Source organism: Ambystoma mexicanum, chromosome 11 (assembly GCF_040938575.1).
Source record: "Ambystoma mexicanum isolate Mex_15411 chromosome 11, UKY_AmexF1_1, whole genome shotgun sequence".
Classification (NCBI taxonomy): Eukaryota; Metazoa; Chordata; class Amphibia; order Caudata; family Ambystomatidae; genus Ambystoma; species Ambystoma mexicanum.
The window spans coordinates 1102097245-1102117009 of NC_090934.1; the positions used below are offsets into that span (position 1 = coordinate 1102097245).

The 19765-nt window shown below is 48.0% G+C and overlaps 1 protein-coding gene across 10 annotated transcripts in view; it reads right to left on the minus strand.

Annotated features, from left to right (window-relative positions):
* HERC1 (HECT and RLD domain containing E3 ubiquitin protein ligase family member 1) overlaps positions 1 to 19765 on the minus strand; it is a 3379312-nt gene that overhangs the window by 2035989 nt on the left and 1323558 nt on the right. The window lies entirely within an intron of this gene.

Below are 19765 nucleotides of genomic sequence, written 5' to 3' on the forward strand. Positions count from 1 at the left end.
TCCAATATGCGTTCCTGGACATCAGGATTAAACTTAGTACCCCAGAGCCAGGCCATCCTTCTCATGTCTGTGGCAATGCAGATGGCCCCGGGCAGAGGTATCGATGTGGGCCACAGTGGACCCCATAATGTCCTGCGCTACCAGCCTGGATTCTCCTAGTCCCACCTTGAAGCGTGCTTGGCTCTGTGCCGGAGGTTCTGGGAGGATGTGTGCAATTTCCCGCCAGTCCCCTTGTTAGCGACTGCCAGCATCTGTGTTGGCCTGCGGCAGGTGCAAGGAGGCGGAGTACAGCTTCCTCCCGTCGGCCTGCAAGATGTTCTCCTCCTTGCCTAACAGCGTCGAGGGCGAGGTTGCCGTGGACGACTGAGGCTTGGAATAGAGTGACGCTGCAGCTATCATAGAAGAGTGCGGTTGAGGATACGCTGAAAGCAAGAGTGTGTTCTCCTCCATCTGCCTGTACTTGGCGTTGAGGCACCGATTAACAGGCTGGGCCGAGGATGGCTTGAGCCACCCCTTCTTGGCCAGGGCAACTGCGTCTTTCTGCATCGGGATCCCCGGTTTGGTAGGGGGTCTTCGGCTGAGGACTTATGCTAAGACCCCCTCCTTGGGCTGCTCTACCTCGGGCTGATGAAGCATAAATACTCTGTCAAACCTGCAAGGGGTTCGTGGAAGATCCTGGCTGAAGATGGCGTGTCGGGGTCCTCCTCCTTGTCCGTGTCTGCCAGGCTCAGGGGATCCGGAGCTGGTGGTGGAGTGCTGGGCGCCTTGGGCTGCAGGCTAGAGACCGGAGCCGGTGGCTGCTGTGGAGGCTGGTGTGGAACCACCTGTACTGTCGGAGGCAGGGAAGCCGGAATCGGAGGAGCCGGCTGCGGTGGCGGCATCTGCGCTGGAGCCTGTGGCACCGGAACCATCGGAGGAATTACTATGGGTGCCAGTGGGGTGACCTGAGGGAGCATGTCCCTGATGGCATCCCAGAGGATGGCCCCCCTCTGGGGAGTTCGCATCAGCCCAAGGAACCTTTACGGAGAACCTGTCTTCGGAGGCTGGAAGAGGTGGCAGGTGATATTAACCGAGTGGCCAGGGGCAGCTGGGGCCGGGTCACACTCTGCCTGGGGTGTAGGGGAAACCTGGCCTGCGCTGCTGATGGATAACCTGTAGGCCACACACCAGGCTGACACCAGTCCCACCTTGTGACTCTTTGCTCTACCCGCTCTGCAAGAGGAGGTATCGGATGAGCGCCATCTTGTCTAGTGCTGCGGCCATTTTGACGATCTGCGTGCCACGTGCCAAAGTCATGGTGCCTGGCTCCCTGGAACCAGCCCCGTCCAAGACGCTTGGTGTTGGACCAAAAGGCCTATCACACACCTCAGGCCGTGACCTGGAAGGCGTATTGCCCTCAGCAGAACTGCCAGTAGTGCTGTTTGAAGGCGCCCCCTCGGACATGATGCCGGTACTAGGGCATTGCCCCTTGGGAGTAACCCCGGTAACAGAACCTTGCGGTCCCTCAGCACTGACACCGGAAGGATCCAGAGACCCCTCCAGCTGTGAGGCCGGTAGCTGGGCTAGCCTCGGTACGTGTGCCGGTACTAGGGCGTTGCCCCTCGGGAGTAATCCCGGTATTTCAGGCCGAAACCTGATAGGCGTTTCGCCCTCGGCGGATCTGCCGGTAGTACTGCGTATAGGCACCCCCTCTGACATGTTGCTGGTACTAGGGCGTGGCCCCTCTGGTGAAGACCGGGTAAAGAACCCCGGTCCCTCAGCTCTGTCACTGGGAGGATCCACTGACCCTGCGGCCTACCGGCCAGTAGCTGACTTCGCCTCAGTACTTGTGCTGGTATGAGAACCTGAGCGGTTCCTGCAGCACGGGTGAGTCCTTGGAAGGAGTCTCCGCTTCGGGGTGCGCTGGAGAAGATTGGCCCTACCCTTGGGCTTGGATCGATGTTTGTCCTTCCGGTCCCCAGGAGGGGATCTCTGGAAGAGCTCCCTCCACCTGGCTAGTCTGTCTTCAGAGACCTTGAGGAAAGCCTGTTGTACGCCGTACTAGCTTGCCAGCTGTGGTCAGGGCCAAGGCAACGTAGGCAGAGGGAGTACGGGTCTAAAGCTGGAAAGAGCCCGACGCAGGATGGACACCCCGCTGAACCCTGTAGAAGTCGACATGCCCTCGCAGAGGAGTGTGACGCCTGAGGACTGAGTACCTGAATGATAAAAAGACAAAAGAGAAGAAGTATCCGCGCGTGGAATTACATGCCGAAGGCAAACCCAGGAGCGCTGGTGAATTCGGCCCGTTACCATCAACACAGAAAAGAGGACTGAGTAGTGGTGCCAGTGAGCGGAGTCAGGCGAGCGTATGCTCCTATGGCCGCACCCCCGCACGCCTCTAAATTTAAAGATGAAAAAGATTTCTCTAGTGAAAAAGGTTCCGTCTCCAGTCCCTCGCGAGGGATGCCCGTACAGTAAGGAGGAAAGGGGATGGGACGCAAGAGTATGTTGTACCCCACTACAATGTGGGGTCTGAGTTGTGGGAGGCAATCCCTTCCCGTTTCCACTGAAAATGACACCCAAGTAGGAGAGTCCATAGGGAGTGCATGTGTGTCCAGTCCTAGCAGAAACTGAAGACTGCGAAGAGGAACCAGAGAAAGTATTGAAGATAGGGTCAAGAGAATTTTCATTTCTGGTAGATACAGAGGCCACCAAGTCATGTATAAAGGAGGATGGATTCCCACCATCAAAGTTATGGACGTGCAAGGCTTCTCCGAGGCTATTGTCACGGTTCCACTAAGAGTTACCATTAACGATAAGGACACACCACATAGTAGCACCCCTACTGTACTGAAAGGTCACCCCAATAAACATATTGGGGAGGGATTTACTGAGCAAACTGAATGCAACAACATTCAAGGATCAGGGGATGGTCTGTTCAACGCTTCTTTTCACAGCACATGCACACAGCAAGGACAACCCATGTACCCCAGTTATTCCTGTATGTGGTTCAGATACTGCTGGGATGGGTACAGGAGATACATGGGAAGTTATTCAGAGTAGCATCAGAATTTCTATTTCAGCCCCAGTGCCAGAAGGAAGATGCTAGGGTCACCATAGTAGTAGAATAGCTCGAAGAAGTGGTGATTCGCAAAGACATGGTGATCCCATGCTGGACAGATGAGTGACGTACAGTGTTATGCATTGGCCCAACAGTGACAATAGCAGGGGTAACTGACGAACAGCTCTTTAATGGGGGAGAGGAAGGAATGATGGTGTTCCAGCGACAGATACCCTTCCCAGTAAGAGTATTAGAGAAGCTGATACCACAACTGAGGCCCCTATTCTGAACTTGGCACAGTGAAGGTGCTAAACAGCATGATTCACTGCGCCAAAAGAGGACGCCCAGGCTCCACTTGTATTCTCAAGTGGGCCTGGGCGTCCTCGTAGAGCACGACAGTGCACTGTTTGGATTGCGCCTGTTTTTAGTTATAACGGGCGCAATCCAATCTCTGCAGCATTTTTGTAAATTAACGACATTTGTTATTTTACAAAAATGCTGCCGAGAACACAGGTGTGAATAAACACGTTCCTATACACCAAAGTGTGCAGCTTCAACATTGCAGGATGTTGAAGCTGCTGGCTTTGGTGTACATGAAAGTGTTCATATACAACACACGGGCGTATGTGAACACTCATTTACACCAAACAAGGCTTCTAGTGGCACTCCTCCAGTTTAACGCCAACAAAAGGGTACCGTATATGTGCGCTAGTTTAGCGTACATATTAAACTGGCGGAGTGCCACAAGAATAGCCTTCCAAAAAGCCAGTTTAATAATGTGGCGGTTGTTAGGTTGGTTTCCAACCCATCCTAGCAACCGCCACAGGTATTCCGAAAGTGGCACATTCCTTCCGAATTCAGAAGAATGCGCCACCTTCAGAATAGGTCTTAAGTACCGAAAAGGTTGTTGTCCTTTTAACGTCCTTTTCGGTACTTAACACCTTGATGAGAATAAGGGCCTGACACAATTAGTGAAAAAGGAGAGCAGGCATACAAGGATTTCCCTGAAATACTGTGGACAACAGGCCTCCATGATGTAGGGGTACTGAAGGGAACAGGGGCTGTAAGAATACAATTCAAAGAGGGAGCATTGTTGCTGTGAGAAAAACCATGCCCACTGTCTCGTGAAGCAGACAAAGAAATATACTCAACCCTTCGAACATTATGGCAAGAGGGTAGAATACAGGCATCAACATCTCTGTGCAACACAACCACATACCCAATAAAGAAATCAAAATGTGGATCATGGAGATTCATATAGGATTTACGCCCTCTGAACAATTTTGTAAAAGTTCCCACTCGTACCAAATTCTGCAACAATATTATATAACATCACAACAAAGGCAAAATACTTCACGATAATCGACCTCAAGAATGCCTTCTTCTCCATCCCACTTCACAAAGATTCAAGGTACCTGACAGCATTCACCTACGGATGCACTCTCAGACAAGAACAATGAACCTATGGCTAAATCAGGAAATATTCAGGACTGGGTGATCACGAGAAACCTGAATTTGGAAATGAAGAACACCTATCCATGCATATGGTCCGACCATTGCGCAATGGAATTTACAATACTCAGAAGACATTACTAAAAAGCCACCTAATTCGATCAAAGTGTTGTACAGTCTTAATTTCAAAAATGTTGAATCCCTTTATCTTCAGAACTGTATCTGTGATATGTCTATCACTGGTAGTTCCAACACCCCTGAGCTCCTGGAGGAGAACTATAATAACGCTCTGATTAAAATGCTGGATAAAATCGCCCCCATTAGCAAGAAATTGTGAGGGAAAACACACCAATCAAATAAAATGTACACCTCTGATCTCTCCATTCAGAGAAAACAGAAAAGGAATGCTGAACAAACCTGGCTAACACATCCCATAGCCTCCAACAAGCTGAAATGGAGGTAACTAAAGCTGGTGTATGAACTTAAAATTATTCGCAGCAAAAAATAATGTCTTCAATGAAGAAATATCTGGAGCCAAAAATAACTAAGAAGCTTTTTGAGATCCTGAAACTTCTTGAAAGTCCCAAAGCTCCACCACAGCCCATCCATCCCACGTATCAGGACTGTGATGACGTCCAGCAGGCCTTTGCTAATCAAATTAGAATAGCCCGGGATAAAAATGAGAACGATATAGAGCATGGCTTGGTCAACCAGACTCAGCCTTTTCCAATACTAAAACAACATGAAGGACAACTTACATTCTCCTTTAAACATGTTACGAACTCCGAGATGGATACAACTCTGTCCTTAATGCACCCCACTTCCGGCCGAGAAGCAATCAAAGTTGTTATCACTCCTCTGGTGAAGAAGGCTGGCCTGGACCTCAAAGATGCTAAAAACCTAAGGCAAATTACTAATTCAAATTTTCTGCTGAAAATTCTGGACAAAGTACCCACCAACCAATTGCAGGCTTATCTTGAATCATCATCTATACTTCATAGTAAACAATCAGGGTTCAGAGCTGATCATAGTACGGAGACCGCCTTACTCGACCAACCAACTAATATGTTTGAGATGTTGGACCGGGGTAAAATGGGCTTCTGGTCCTTCTCGATTTGTCTGTGGCTTTTGATCTGCTTGATTATGATGGCCTGCTTTACACTATCGCAAATTTAGGGAACTGTGCTCCCCAATCCAGAAACTGGATTAAATCATTTTAATCTCAGGCAATCCTCAGAGAGTGGTTCATTCATCAAAACCTGCTCCCATTCTCTGTGGTGTCTCCCAAGCGGCCTGCATCTCATCTACACTCTTCAATTGGTAGGTTAGACCACTCTGCCGTCTTTTAGAGATCTGAGGGATCTCTTTTACAAATTACGCAGATGATACTCAACTGATTCTGGAAATGAGTGGGGATCATGATATAGATAGCATGAATTTGAACTCCATGTATGTTGTCATCGAACATTGGATGACGGAAAACTGACTCTGCCTTAATGAAGCAAAACTTCAATTATTGCTATTCGGAAGCTATGTGGCCAGAGTTAAGCTGGGAAAGGAGTATTCCTGCTTCAGTATTATGGCTTGTCCCATCTCAGAAGTATGAAAAGTTAAGACACTGGGGGTCTTTCTCAAATCATCTCTTGGTGCGTAGACTCAGGCTAGTTACATCTCAAACAATTGCCACTATTACTTAAGACTCCTTAAGAAGATCAAGCCTCATCTCTGAGGCAAACTGCTCTTCAGTTGCAAGAGCCATTATTCTTTCACATCTCCATTATTGCAACTCATTACTGATAGCGGTCAGCAAAAAATGGCTACAACAACTTCAAACCCTCCATAATGATGCTGTTCGCATCATTAAGGGCATTCCCAGGCATGAGCACATATCATTCAGGAGGGAATCTTTACATTGGCTCCCTACCCCAGATCAGATTCATTTTAAAACAGCTTCCCTAGTGCATAAATTACTTTACGACAAGGCACCTGTTTACCTGAAGGCTCGCATTACCTTATACGAACCCCAAGTGTTCACAAATAATACGTCAGGCTGTGATTGCCAGGGGTCTCCCTTACCACTGGTTTTGAGCATGGTGGATCTCCTGAGCATAGCACAACTCAAGCTCTCCCAGCACGAGCCAATAGGTCTCTTGCCTTCAAGGGCCTGACTTTTTTTTTTTTTTTTTTTTTAAATAAGTTCCTTTCCAACTGGACTTTGGGGGGATGACTTTCCACCCCTGGATCTCACTCTTTTGGGAATGGACCCCTAGGCTTCCCTCAATCGGGTTCAGGCCTTTATGGAATCTCCCTCTGCCGGGCTCGGATCCAAATGCCAAGGGGGAAAATACATTTCCCCTGGTCTTACAATATTCTTTAGGGCATCATGCTTCACAGCCTTGTGTCAGCATCCCTCCGGCAGGTTCACTCTTGCCGAATTTTGCAACACACTGTTCATTCACAATTTTCAGAATCTCCCTCTGCCTGGCTCGGATCCAAATGCCAAGGGGGACAATCCACTTCCCCTGTTCTTTTGTGTTTCCTTCGATCAGGCTCAGGCCGCTCTCGATTTTCAACCTCCCTCTGCCAGGTTCACTATGGCTATTGTTCGTACACTTTCTCCTTTTTATATTCACCAGTCTTTGGGTGACAGCCTTTCACCCTAGAATCCCCCTCTTTAGGGCTCGGATTTCTCTGGTCTGTTGGCCTCCCTATGCCGGGTTCACAATGGCCTTTCACAAATAACTTCCCCTCGGAAAGCTTCACTTTTGTCAACTTCGCCCCCTTTTATCGGCATCCCTCCTTTGGGTTCAATCTTGCCAATCTGGTCACAAATACCTTTCTCATTTAGCTCTTACAAAAGGGGATTAATTTCCCTTACCTTCACAATCATCTGTCTGTCAACGACTTTCGACTGTACAGAGGATTTTACAAGACCTGTATGACCACTTTGACCCCCTTTTTGCCTTTTCCCCCCAAGGCTTTCTGGTTATGGTAGTCTTCAACATTCTGGTAATCGCCCTGAGTTAGCACCCACATGTGCCCGAGCCCTACGTCGTCGTTGTCGCTGTTCCCCCTTCTCATGTTTTTATGCTTTCACAGTTCAATTGCTGCTTGATAGTTTTTATTCAACACAGTTCGGATTCTTATCGGCTCTCCCCTCGACTCACCGTTCATAATGAACCGCTTAGCTTTCTTTCTCTTTGGAATCAATGTTGGTACCACAGAGACAAGTGTCTCTTCCCAGCTTGGTTATCAGCGGAGGAGGTTCTTGTGTACCGTTGACATCTGTTGCAACACACGCTGGCTATTGTTTGCCGTCTTATGATTCCTTCTACAGAGGATTCACTGGCCTTGGTCGGAAAGGGCAAGGTCAATTCTCTCCTTGTCACCCTCTCGGTATGTGCCGTGTTTCTCCTATTCTTGAACTGCCATGCTGAGTTAGAGCTCATGTCGTGTGGTCTGCCTTGCATGTATTCTGCTCTCTTGTTCCACCATTTATCCCTGGGGGCAAGGAAAGGGTCGTCAGGTGTGTGTGATTCTGGTCAATTGCCTGACTTTGTCTTACCCTTGGTTTGGGACATTTCAGGTAAACCGGTTTTTCATTAATTCATTGTCTCGCATAATGTAAGCAAGGGTTTGTGTCAGAAAGGGAGGAGGTTAGCATTTGGGAGGGTTTAAGAAAGACCTGGGGAATTGTGGGAACAGTAGTTTTTGTCAATGCAGATTGAGAGTTCAGAAAAGAATAATCAGACGTGCAGAAGCAGGATGGGGAGTATATGGGTGGAAAACAAGGATTATGGGAGTTGTGGTTTGAGTGTAACAGGGTTTGGGATCCTACTTGGTTTACCAGAGGTGTAGGGGTGGTTAGATTTTATTAAGGGAGCTTCTTTGGATGTAAGGGAGGTAGATGTGGAATACCCAAAAAAAGCCTCAGGGACTTCGTCACCGGTAGAATACAGTGTCTCACCTTGGGCATCCTCCAAGCATAACCCCGGGCTCCCCTACCCAGGTGAGTCTCCCTCACTCATCCTCCCCCAGGGTTGGGATCGGAGAGCGCCAGCCCTCCCCATGCCACCTGAATAAGGGATTCTCGAGGTCTACTCGGGAGAATACCCTCAGGTTTATCACACTGGGGCAAACAATATCCAGAGAAGGGCGTGAGATAACACTGGAGAGAGGAGAGGCAATATACAAGACCTCACATCCCGACAGAGTGAAGGAGATGCAGCAGTTTCTGGGCTTAGGCAACTATTGCAGGGCATGGGTATTCTACTACTCCAACTTCACAAAGCCTCTATTTCAGGCACTCAAGGAGGAGCAGAAGGAGAAAAGGGGAGTACAGTGGACTTGAAATGTTGCCGAACTCAAAGAGGCATTGGCCCATGCGCCAGTGTTGTCTACCCCCAATTATACAGACACATTTTACCTGTTTTTTCATTCAGACGGCTCATTGATGACAGCGGTCCTCAAGCAGAAGAAGCCACAGGAACAAGCCTGTGGCCTATTACAATGGTCTCTTACACCCAGTGAAGCAGGGACACATTCCGTGTGAGCAAGCGCTTGTGGCAACAGCATTTACAATAGAAAAGGCAGCGACTATTACAATGGATTGCCTGGTGGTTCTGTATGTGGAGCACTCACTTTTGCCATCTTGGAGAAATCAAAACATACGCTCACCACACAAAGGGCTTCAGGTTATGATATATTGAGCAACCCAGCCATCAAGGTAGTGAGATCTTGTGTGGTCAACCCAGCAACATTCATAGCAGAGCCAGCAGAGGAAGGGGAAGGGGAAAACATGCATGACTGCGCAGCATATATGGACAGAAAGGAAGGGAACATCCAGGTGAAGGAAGAAGCGATAGAGGGAGGGGATATGGTCTATTGACAGGCCCTTGAGCATAGACCCAAACACAGGGAGTAGACACACTAGTGCAGCAGAAGTGTACAATAAGGATGGGAAATTTCAAATTGCCTCCCAAGTGAGGCTACCATTGCATTACTCAGCACAGACAGCAGAGCTAGTGGCAATGATAAGCGCATTACACATGACAGAGGGGCATGTAGGGATTGGCAAGCTGGGCACCAAGAGGGTGCAAGAGGAGCAACGGGTCCTCAGTACATCGTGCCAAATTACTGAGTGAACTAATTGAAGCATTAAAGTTGCCAGTAGAAATAGCCATAATAAATTGTGCCGCCCACGACAGGCTTGATCTCTCAGGGGAACGGCATGGCCGACAGAGCAAAACAAGTGGCTTACATACCAGAGGGGACCACCAGGTTATTCCCAGGTGCGAAGGCAAGGGTGCCAGTGATGGCTATAGGGCATAAAATGAATACAGGGTCAGAAAAGGAAGAACCCTTCAACTCAATACCCATTGTACAGATAATAGACCTACAGTTGAAGGTTCCCCAGAAAGAAACATTTATGGATACAGAGGGGGTGCTCACTCTCACCAAATGACAGTGTGGAGGCAAAATAGCAAAGGGAAAATAATAATGCCTAGAAAATTGTTGGCTATAGCATAAGAGCAGCTGCATTTTTCTGCCCATGTGTCCAAAGAACATGTGGCAGCAAAGATTAATGAGAGGTGGTACGCCCCAAATCTACATGATCTTGTTACAGAATTTACGGGGAACTACGTGGTGTGTCAATAGTCGATCGATGTGCCTCTTATAGGTACATGCATGTCTTTTCTGTCCTTTTTCATTTAGGCTTGAGGCGGGCTCCTGTGCTCATAATGACGCAAAGAAGGAAGCTAAATTCTTGGTGCAGGAGGTGTTCTCCAGATGGGGAATATGTGCTGAAATAAGGTCCGTCAATGGGCACATTTTTGCAAACGACCTATTTAAGGAGTTTACAAACATCCTTGGGATAAAGCACTGACTTTGCAAAGTGTACTGGTCGCAGGCGAATGGGATGGTGGAGCATTTAAATAGCTTGCTAAAGGAACACTCAGCAAAGCTAAAAACAACCTTGTGCAAGGATTGGTGTTATTGCCTCCCATTAGCGCTTTTTGCACCCCGCAATTCACCAGGCGTGGATCATCACTTTACTTTGCATCAAATTGTTACTGGCAGAAGGATGAATGCTCCAACCCCTTCTGCACTTACAATTTTGCATTCCAAGACGACTGCACGGGTTTTGGGGGCAGAATTACAACTATATCTGACCGAACTCACAAATGCACTAAATATGTGTACCGCCAGGTTCAACATACAAGTGGGCCAGCCCCCGAGAAAACATCCAAAAGTGCACAGGACACTGAGACTGTCTCAGAACCAACACCTCTCTATCCAGGTGATAAAATATTTGTCTGCAACTTTGTGCGGAAGTGGAAGGACCCGAGGTTTGCAGGTCCTCACGAAGTGGTGTATGCAACACCCACAGCAGTGAAGATTAAAGAAAGACGAGCATGGAGCCATATAACAGACGTATACAAATACAACAGCATTGCGCCACCCGGAGATGAAGAGAGGGTCCCAACTTGATGGGAAGTATCGCACAGTTGTCGCTAAAACATTTTTCTACTATGAGACGTTACAGGAGGCCCATGGAAGAAAAAATGGGCACACTAACATTGGGGGTAATGGGAGAAATGTAAAAAAAAGATGTGTCAGTAATAGGGATAGGATTGTTTTGTGGCTTTTTCTCTGTCTCTTTCTCTTCTGGTTTTCATCACAGAGTATGGTGGTTTGCTTAAAGTAAAGAAAAAGTTTAGCACAACAAAAGAAGTATATTTAGTGCTGAAAAGATTCATGAAATCTATGACACAATAGGGGTGGGGTGGGGGGGCCAGAGAGAACAGGACCCATCATCTGGGAATGTTTGGTACGAGATGAAATGTGTGGGATGAGAGAAGGCAAATGGCAGTTGCTGTGTGTGCTCGTTTATCCCACACATCACAGGGTCCCATAAAACAATTCCTGTCCTAGGAGAATACGGCAGGGGTTGGCGGGGTGGGGGGGATGCCTGATGCACCTATCTTTAAGTAAGACTTGGTGGCTGTTTCAGAGGCAAACGGTAGAGGTCCATTGGAATAGATGAAGGGGAAGAAGTACTTGCTGATAATTATATACAGCTAGAGATCATGGCCAGAAAAGAAGCCACAAAGCACATAATATTGGAATACGTTGTGTAGGGTGCACAAAGGGGAGCACAGGTGACTATGACCCGCAGTAGGGTGTACTGCAAAGATTCCACAGGGCACGATGTCCCGTGGTACCACACAAGATCCCTGATGAGAATACGAGGTTTGGTGTTTTACAATGGGAACAGGAATTGGTGCAGTGTCACACAGAGGGTTTAGTGAGATTTGCAGAAGGGGTGGTGAGGAAAATGAAAGTTGTAGGGCAGTGTGGAATGTGCATATACATACTTTGATCTGGATAGACGAGAGACATTAACGAGTTCACAAAAACCCTCTTTCACAATTTCTTTTGTGTTTCAGAGCAACGGGATGACCGTAGAAGGGATGAACACTGGCTGCAAGAAGACAATGAGAATCCCGGAGTTGCAGAACTAGACAGCAGCGGTGAAGGACCATTGGTGGGCCTGTGGGTCCAAAGCATATGCCCAGTTGTCTCCGGATTGGGGAGGAGTGTGCGCCCTTGTCACTCTCCACAACTGCGCCTTGGTTGTGCCTTGAGCTGATATGTTACCATTTAGCGACCTCTCTGCATGGCATAAAAAGAAGATGGTGAAAGAACTAAGGGAAAAGGGAGGACAGGACAATGAGCAGAAGGAAAAAAAGCAGCAATTATATCTCGGAATAATCGTCACAAAGCTTGGATGCAATTCCACAACACTTGAGGCTGTTCAGCAAAGCATCTGTCTTTTTTGCCTCCCTGCTAATTCCCGGGGTGGCAAGAAGCCTCTAACGCAAAGTGGTTGTAGATCGCCAGGTATGAGGTAGTACAGCTAGCAAATGCAACCGAAAAAGGACTGAATGCAGGAACTTTGCATGGTAGCACTTCAAAACCGTTTGTTTTAGACAGGACGGCGACAATGGAGGGTGGGGTCTGCCAAAGAATCGGCAGCAGTTGCTGCACAGCGATATCAGCTAATGATGCCACCAATGGAATGCTCTCAGAGGCTGTCAAAGAGATCCGCATCTTGCATGAAAAGAGGACCAAAAAGACGCATGACACTGTATCAGACAGTTGGCTGAACTCATTGTTTTCTTGGGTGTCCAAGTGGCTGGCCGCAATGTTCAAGGTAACTTTCCTGTGCTTGTCGTGATGCTCATTGCCTTCTGTGCAGGACAGTGGATTATCAAAAACTAATTGCAGGAAGAAAAAGGTTTGTTATATAATGTCTGATCATGATGTGGGGAATGAGGGTAGCAAAAAGGATCCCAGCATCCTGGAATGAATGATGATGAGGAGGAGGATGAGGTGCAAGCAGTCTTTGCAGTACCTCTACCGAATGCAGAAGACTATGACACCTTTTGGGTAGCATGTTCTCCAGATGGGCGGGATTGCATGGTAATAGGGTTGGACAGGGTAACAATGCTATGGATGCCCAAGCAGTGAACAAAGAAATGGTGGGAAAACGTGTGTCAATCGATATATCGATTGAAGAGGGGAATGCAATGAAGGAGCTGATACAGTGCTGTCCAGGGGGGGTGCAGTTACCAGCTGGAATAATAATTGGAACAGGAAGGGGCACCTCAGGCGGGGGACAGGGCATCACTGACAGCTGTAACAAAGGTGCCTAGAGCACAGACGTGGCTCGAGAAGCAAGGGGTTAGGAGTGGGGCATAGATGCTCATGTAGGGACATGGGGCGGACACACTATAAATATGGTGGCATAGACCGCACAGTGTGAATCAGGTAAAATCCACAGGTAAGAAAATTACATGGGGATGACCCAGACAGATCCTGCATGGTAGGCCACAGAAAAGTGTGCTGACACTTTAGGGCGGTGGGGAGAATCATTCAGGCTGACCGTCCCCAGGAGACATCAGTCACCGGGAACAGAACCAGCCAATACATGCAAGGTTGGCGAGCCAGTCTCACAGGAACTCGCGGAGACCAAGGGAATTAAATTCACTAAGATATGTTCGGGGAGGCACAGTCACAGCACAAATGGCAGTTTCAAATCGCCCTTTGATAGGTGGGTCTGGGAAGAATGTGGGATGAATGGGCGATACAGGAAGGCAAGTTTTGGTGTACCCAAAAGGCAACAAGTATACTGTGTCCTCAATGATGTCTACAAGGCCCCTCATTGGTCAGTGTAACGCTTACCTGGGTCACCGCAGGAGCGTAATGCCTTCTAAGCCAGAGGATCTGTTATTTGGGCACTTTTGGATTCTTTTAATGTGAAAACGACAATAATAACAATAGAACTATCATTTTAATTTTGCTGGGAAAGAACTGTATAGCAGTGTGTCTTTGATAATCCCTCCCTTCTCACCTGTGTTTATGTTTTGTGGAGCTCTCCATCCTGTATTCTACAAGGGCGCATTGGTATGAAAACTTTTAACTTGAAAGGCTGCAGTGTTCAAATGATTGTCAGAATGATGTCCTTGCTTTTCTAGAGTTATCTTGGGCAAGTATTTGGTGAAAAAATATTATAGTTCATTAGATTCTGAACAGTCCCAATGTTGGAGAGATATCTCTTTCTAATATTTTCCCTTTTAACTTGCATTTTCTTGGTTCTCAGAAAAGGTTAATGTCTGCGACTATACTCGGTTTGAGAAAACGTTTAACAAACGTTAAGTTTGTCTTAACTGAGTAATTGCGGCCTACAGAGACGAGCGCGGTAATAACTAAGCGAAGAAAAACTTGCTGGAACTTCTGGTAAGCAACGTAGGTAAACATCTTTCTTATTTCTATAAGTTCATTCATTAATGAAAATACCTTTTGTTTGCAGGTTTTTCAGAAAGCTGTAGATGAAATACCTTCAGACGATGCAGAGTCTGCTGAGGAAACTTCTGAATGAAGGCACTGCGACCGCAAACGAAGACTGCTGCGAAGGAGATGCTGCAGCTGTGAAGGAACTTCTGACATAAGATGCAGACACTACAAAATAAACAGATGCCTGAAGGAACGCTTCAGAAATAATGATTTTCTGTGGAAACGAATGTCTCTGAACTTTCTTTTCTTTGACAGGGTCTGTCAGGAGATCGCCAGTAGCGTTACCCGCTGTCAGCGGAGAAGACGCAAAGCGAGCGCTCCAGCGGAGGCGGGGCTTACGTAGCTCCCTCTGCAATAGGTATAGTATGTGCTTTAAGTTAACAATGGACTTGGCGAGGGCCATGTTGAGTGTATGAAAAACAATGCAAGCGCTATGTGAGCCTATGGGTGCAATGCTATGAATGAGACAAATGCCATTTGTGCCAGGCTTGTAGCCACTGTAGACCCACTGACTGATGTGAAGTTCTTTGCTTCCCTGGTATGCCTGAATGGGAACTGTGCTCCTTTACTGGGATCATGACAGTCAGATGCTGTGCGAATCGCTCCCTTCAACCAGATCAGGATATCTCATGTTTTTCCTGTGTGCTGAGCAATGGAGGAGAAGAACAAGTTACTTCTTACCTTGTAACGTTCTTTCGACGGGATGTTCCTCCGACGTATTCCTCATCTTAGATATCTCCTTCCAGCTCTGCTGGCCTCGGAACAATTTTTCTCTAGAGGGCGCTGCGCGTCGACGTCCTCCGAGTCGATGTCCCTCGACAGCCGCCGTATCGACGTCATCCTGCCTATAAAAACCGCGCGCAGCATCTGTTGCTCAGTTCCGTTTTGTAGCCCACAATAATACTTTCTGGACTAACTAATCACCCTGAAGGAGCGTAAGCTGCAACAACAAGGGAAGTAGAACTGCGGGGATGGATGGGAGGGTCGATGAGGAATACGTCGGAGGAACATCCCGTCGAAAGAACGTTACAAGGTAAGAAGTAACTTGTTCTTCGAAGGGATTGTGTCCTCCGACGTATTCCTCATCTTAGATAGGCTCCCATAGCAGTATTCTATTATCGGAGGAGGGAGTACTGACTTCACGCTGTCTTCTATTGATGAATAGAATGCAGTACAGCCCTTCCAAACCTAGTCTCTTGACTGGAGGAGGAATCCAGATTGTAAAAACATGTAAAGGTATGGACAGACGACCATGTAGCGGCCGCACATATGTCTTTAACCGGCACGCCTCTTGAGGGCCGATGAAGCTGCAATACCTCTGGTCGAGTGAGCCCTAAGGTTTTGAGGGGGCTCCTTCCCTGCCAGTTTATAACATTCCAGAATGGCTAGAATGATCCATCTGGAAATGGTCTGCTTAGTTATTGGTAACCCCAGCTTGTGACCTGTGTAACCTACAAACAGCTGGTCTGCCTGTCTTATCCTGGCTAGTCTACTAATGTAAAAAATTAAAGCCTTCCTAGGGTCTAGCCTGTGTAACCTCTCTTCCTCTTTCCCCGGGTGAGGAGGAGGATAGAAAGATGGTAGGGTAATCTTCTGAGTGATATGGAATTCAGAAACCACCTTTGGGAGGAAATTAGGCTTCACTTGCAGGACAACTTTGTCTTTGTGAAATATAGTATGAGGGGGTTTACAAGAAAGAGCTTGTAATTCGCTCACCCTTCTAGCAGATGTAAGTGCTATTAATAAAACAGTTTTAAGGGTAAGGAATCTTAACGAACAAGAATGGAGAGGTTCGAAAGGTGTACCCATCAGGAAAGTTAGTACTAAGTTTAAATCCCATAGGGGAACTTGGAATGGTCTTGGGGGATAAACATTGGTTAACCCCTTTAGAAACTGTATTACCAAGGGTAATTTGAAATAGGATGGTTCTTCCGCAGTACGCTTAAAGATGGATAGCGCTGCGAGATAGCCCTTAATGGTGCCAACTTGAAGGCCTGAATTTGCCAAATATAGTAGGAAGGACAAAACCATTGGTGTACCACATGAAAAAGGGTCGATATTCTGTTCTCTACACCAGCTGCAAAATCTGTTCCAACGGCAGCGGTATAAAGACTTTGTTGCTGGCCTCCTTGCCGAAAGCAACACCTCCATATCATCATCAGGGAGGTCCCAATCCTTGTACCTCAGCCTTTCAGAAGCCAAGCGTGAAGGTTGAGGGTTTTGATGTCTGGATGGAGAACCTGACCTCCCTTCTGTGAGAGTAGGTTCTCTCTGAGTGGAAGTCGAATTGGAGGGCAGATGGACAAGTCTAGAAGGTCCGGGTACCACGTTCTCCTGGCCCAATCCGGGGCAATTAGGATCATGGTTCTCCGGAATCTTCTCAACCTCCTGATCATTTGAGGAATGACAGGGACCAGTGGGAACGCGTACAGAAGCGGAAACTCCCAGTCCACTATGAACGCGTCTCCCAGAGCTCCTCTCGGGGGAAATTCCCTTGAGCAGAACAGGTCGCATTTCCTGTTTAGGCTGGTGGCGAACAGATCTACCTGAGGGGTTCCCCAAAGGGCGAAGATCTCTTGAAGGACTTCCTGAGCTAGCTCCCACTCGTGGGAGACTGTGTTCTGCCTGCTCAGAGCGTCCGCTGTCAAGTTCTTCTCTCCGGCTAGGTGAACTGCCGATAGAGAGATTCCTTCTTGGATTGCCCAAAACCAGAGCTGCATCGCCTCTCTGCACAGGGGTAGTGATCCTACGCCTCCTCTTTTGTTGAGGTAATGCATGGCCACCGTGTTGTCCGTCATTATCAGGACGTTCTTCCCTTGTACAGCTGGCAGGAACGCCTTCAGCGCAAGTCTGATGGCTCTCAGCTCTAACAGGTTGATGTGTAGTCTGGACTCCGATGGAGACCAACAACCGCTGATGGTCAAGTCGTTGGCGTGGGCTCCCCACCCCGTGAGTGAGGCATCCGTGACTACTGTTATCTCCGGCCAGGGTTGCCAAAACTGTTCTCCTTTCAGAATGTTCTCCTGACAGGCCCACCACTGAAGGTCTCGAGCCACCCTGCCGGGAACCTGAAGAAGATCTGTCATTCTCCCTGAGAATTGTGACCACTGAGTCCTCAGTGCCCACTGGAGGGATCTCATTCTCAGGCGAGCCTCTGGCACTATGAAAATGCAGGATGCCATGAGGCCTAGCAACCTCAAAAAGTCGAAGGCTGGGAGACGTTGGGCATGCTGGAACTTGGTAACCATCTGTAGAATATCTTGAGCCCTCACCTCTGGTGGCGAGGCTTTTCCCAGGGAAGTATCCAGGATCGCTCCTATGAACTGGAGTCTCTGCGATGGTATAATTTGTGACTTCTTTAAATTGAGGGAGAAGCCCAGTCTGTGAAGGAAGTGGCACACGTGATTTAGCTGGATCTGAGCTTGTTCCGGAGAAACAGCCCTGATCAACCAATCGTCCAGGTAGGGGTAGACGTGCATCCCTTCCCTCCTTAGACTTGCAGCCACTACCGACATTAACTTGGTGAAGACCCTCGGGGCGGAGGTCAGCCCAAATGGCAGCACTCGAAATTGATAGTGAGAGTTGCCAATTGCGAACCTCAGGTATTTCCTGTGTTTGAGATGGATAGGCACATGGAAATAAGCGTCCTGAAGGTCCAGAGATACCAACCAGTCCTGGAACTGAAGGGCCTGGAGGATCTGAGAAAGAGTGACCATCTTGAATTTGTCTTTTCTGAGGAATTTGTTCAATTCTCGCAAGTCCAAGATGGGTCTCATTCCTCCGTCTTTCTTTGGAATGAGAAAGTAAGGGGAGTACCAGCCCTTGTTCCTCTCTGCTACAGGTACCGGTTCTATGGCACCTTTCTCTAGCAGGTCCCAAATTTCCTGCAAGAGGAGCGGATCTGGAGCTTTCTGAGAGCTGATCCCCGGTGGATGACTCTGAGGTATACGTAGGAAAGGCAGGCAGTAACCTTGGGCAACTGTTTCCAATGCCCAAGCATCTGACGTGATAGCCTGCCATACCGTCAGATGTTGAGTCAACCTGCCTCCTACAGGTGTCCTGTGAGGGAAGTCCTCAGAGTGGTTTTGGGGCGGCTGATGCAGATGCCGATGGTAAAGAGGCACCTGCTGTTGCTGCGGCTTTTGAATATCTACCCCGTCCACCTCGGGTAGTTCTTCTTTGACCCCTTTGAGCCGGTCGTCCTCTACCTCTTCCGAATGCGGAGTAGAAGCGAAAGGACTTGCCCCTCGCAGAGGTTCCTGTGGGACGAAAAGGAGTCTGACGGATTGCAGCTCCTAGGGATTTTGCTGCTGCTTTTGAAGTTTGCAGTTTCTCTAAACTGTCATCCGCCTTTTTCCCGAACAAAGAAGAGCCATCGAATGGCATGTTCAAGAGCCTGGCTTGCACATCTGGGGCAAAACCCGACTTTCTCAACCAAGCGAATCTCCTGGTTGATGTACTTGCCGCCATTGCTCTGCTGATACTGTCAGCCGAATCAATGCCCGTCTGGAGGGATTCGCACATAGCGTCTTTACCGTCCTGTATAATATTCAGGAACGCATCCCTTTCTTCTCCCTCCGGGATGCAGTCAGCTGCTGTAGAAGCACACTCCCAAAGTGTATGGCTGAACCTAGCAAGGGTGCAAGTAGCATTAACAGATTTTAACGCCATGCTACATGCTGAAAAGACTTTCTTTGCCATAGCATCATATTTTTTATCGTCCCTGTCCTGTGGGACGGTAGGATAAGCCGTCTTGACATCGGTAGAGGATGCTGCCTGTACCACCAGACTTTCTGGGGATGGGTGTTTTGACAAAAACTCTGGGTCTGTAGAAGATACCCTGTACTTTGTAGACAGTTTTTTATTTACTGCTGGTACTACATCTGGGGTTTCCCAGTTTGTCATGATCTTTCTCTGAAGAGCTTTATGAAAAGGCACCACAGGATCCTCCTGTGGGCCTTTGTCAAGAATATCCGTGAGGTCATCTTGTTGGAAAGATTGTGAAGGTGCAGACCACCCCATGAACTCTGTAATCCTGGCCATTAAGGCTCTGTAGGGGGTTTCAGCATGCTCCCACGGATCTGGCTTAGCAAACTCCACCTAAGGGGAAGTGTCTAACCCACTTGCATCATGTAAAGAATCATGAAGATCCTTTAATCTGCGCTCTTCAGAGGAAAATTCCTCTCTAACTGGGGTTACAGGTCCCTGTAACTAAAATTTGTCTTCCTGTTCAGACAAATCACCCTCTTCTAAAATTGAGGATATAGTTCTCAATTGTTCTGAACTCATAAAGGGAGTAAATCCCATTTCCAAGGCAGAGGGTGCCGAACTTGTCATTATTGGCCTCGAAAACGTCGATGTCGTCGACGTCGAAGGCTTCGAGCGTGGCGTCGAAAACAGAGGCGGAGGCCT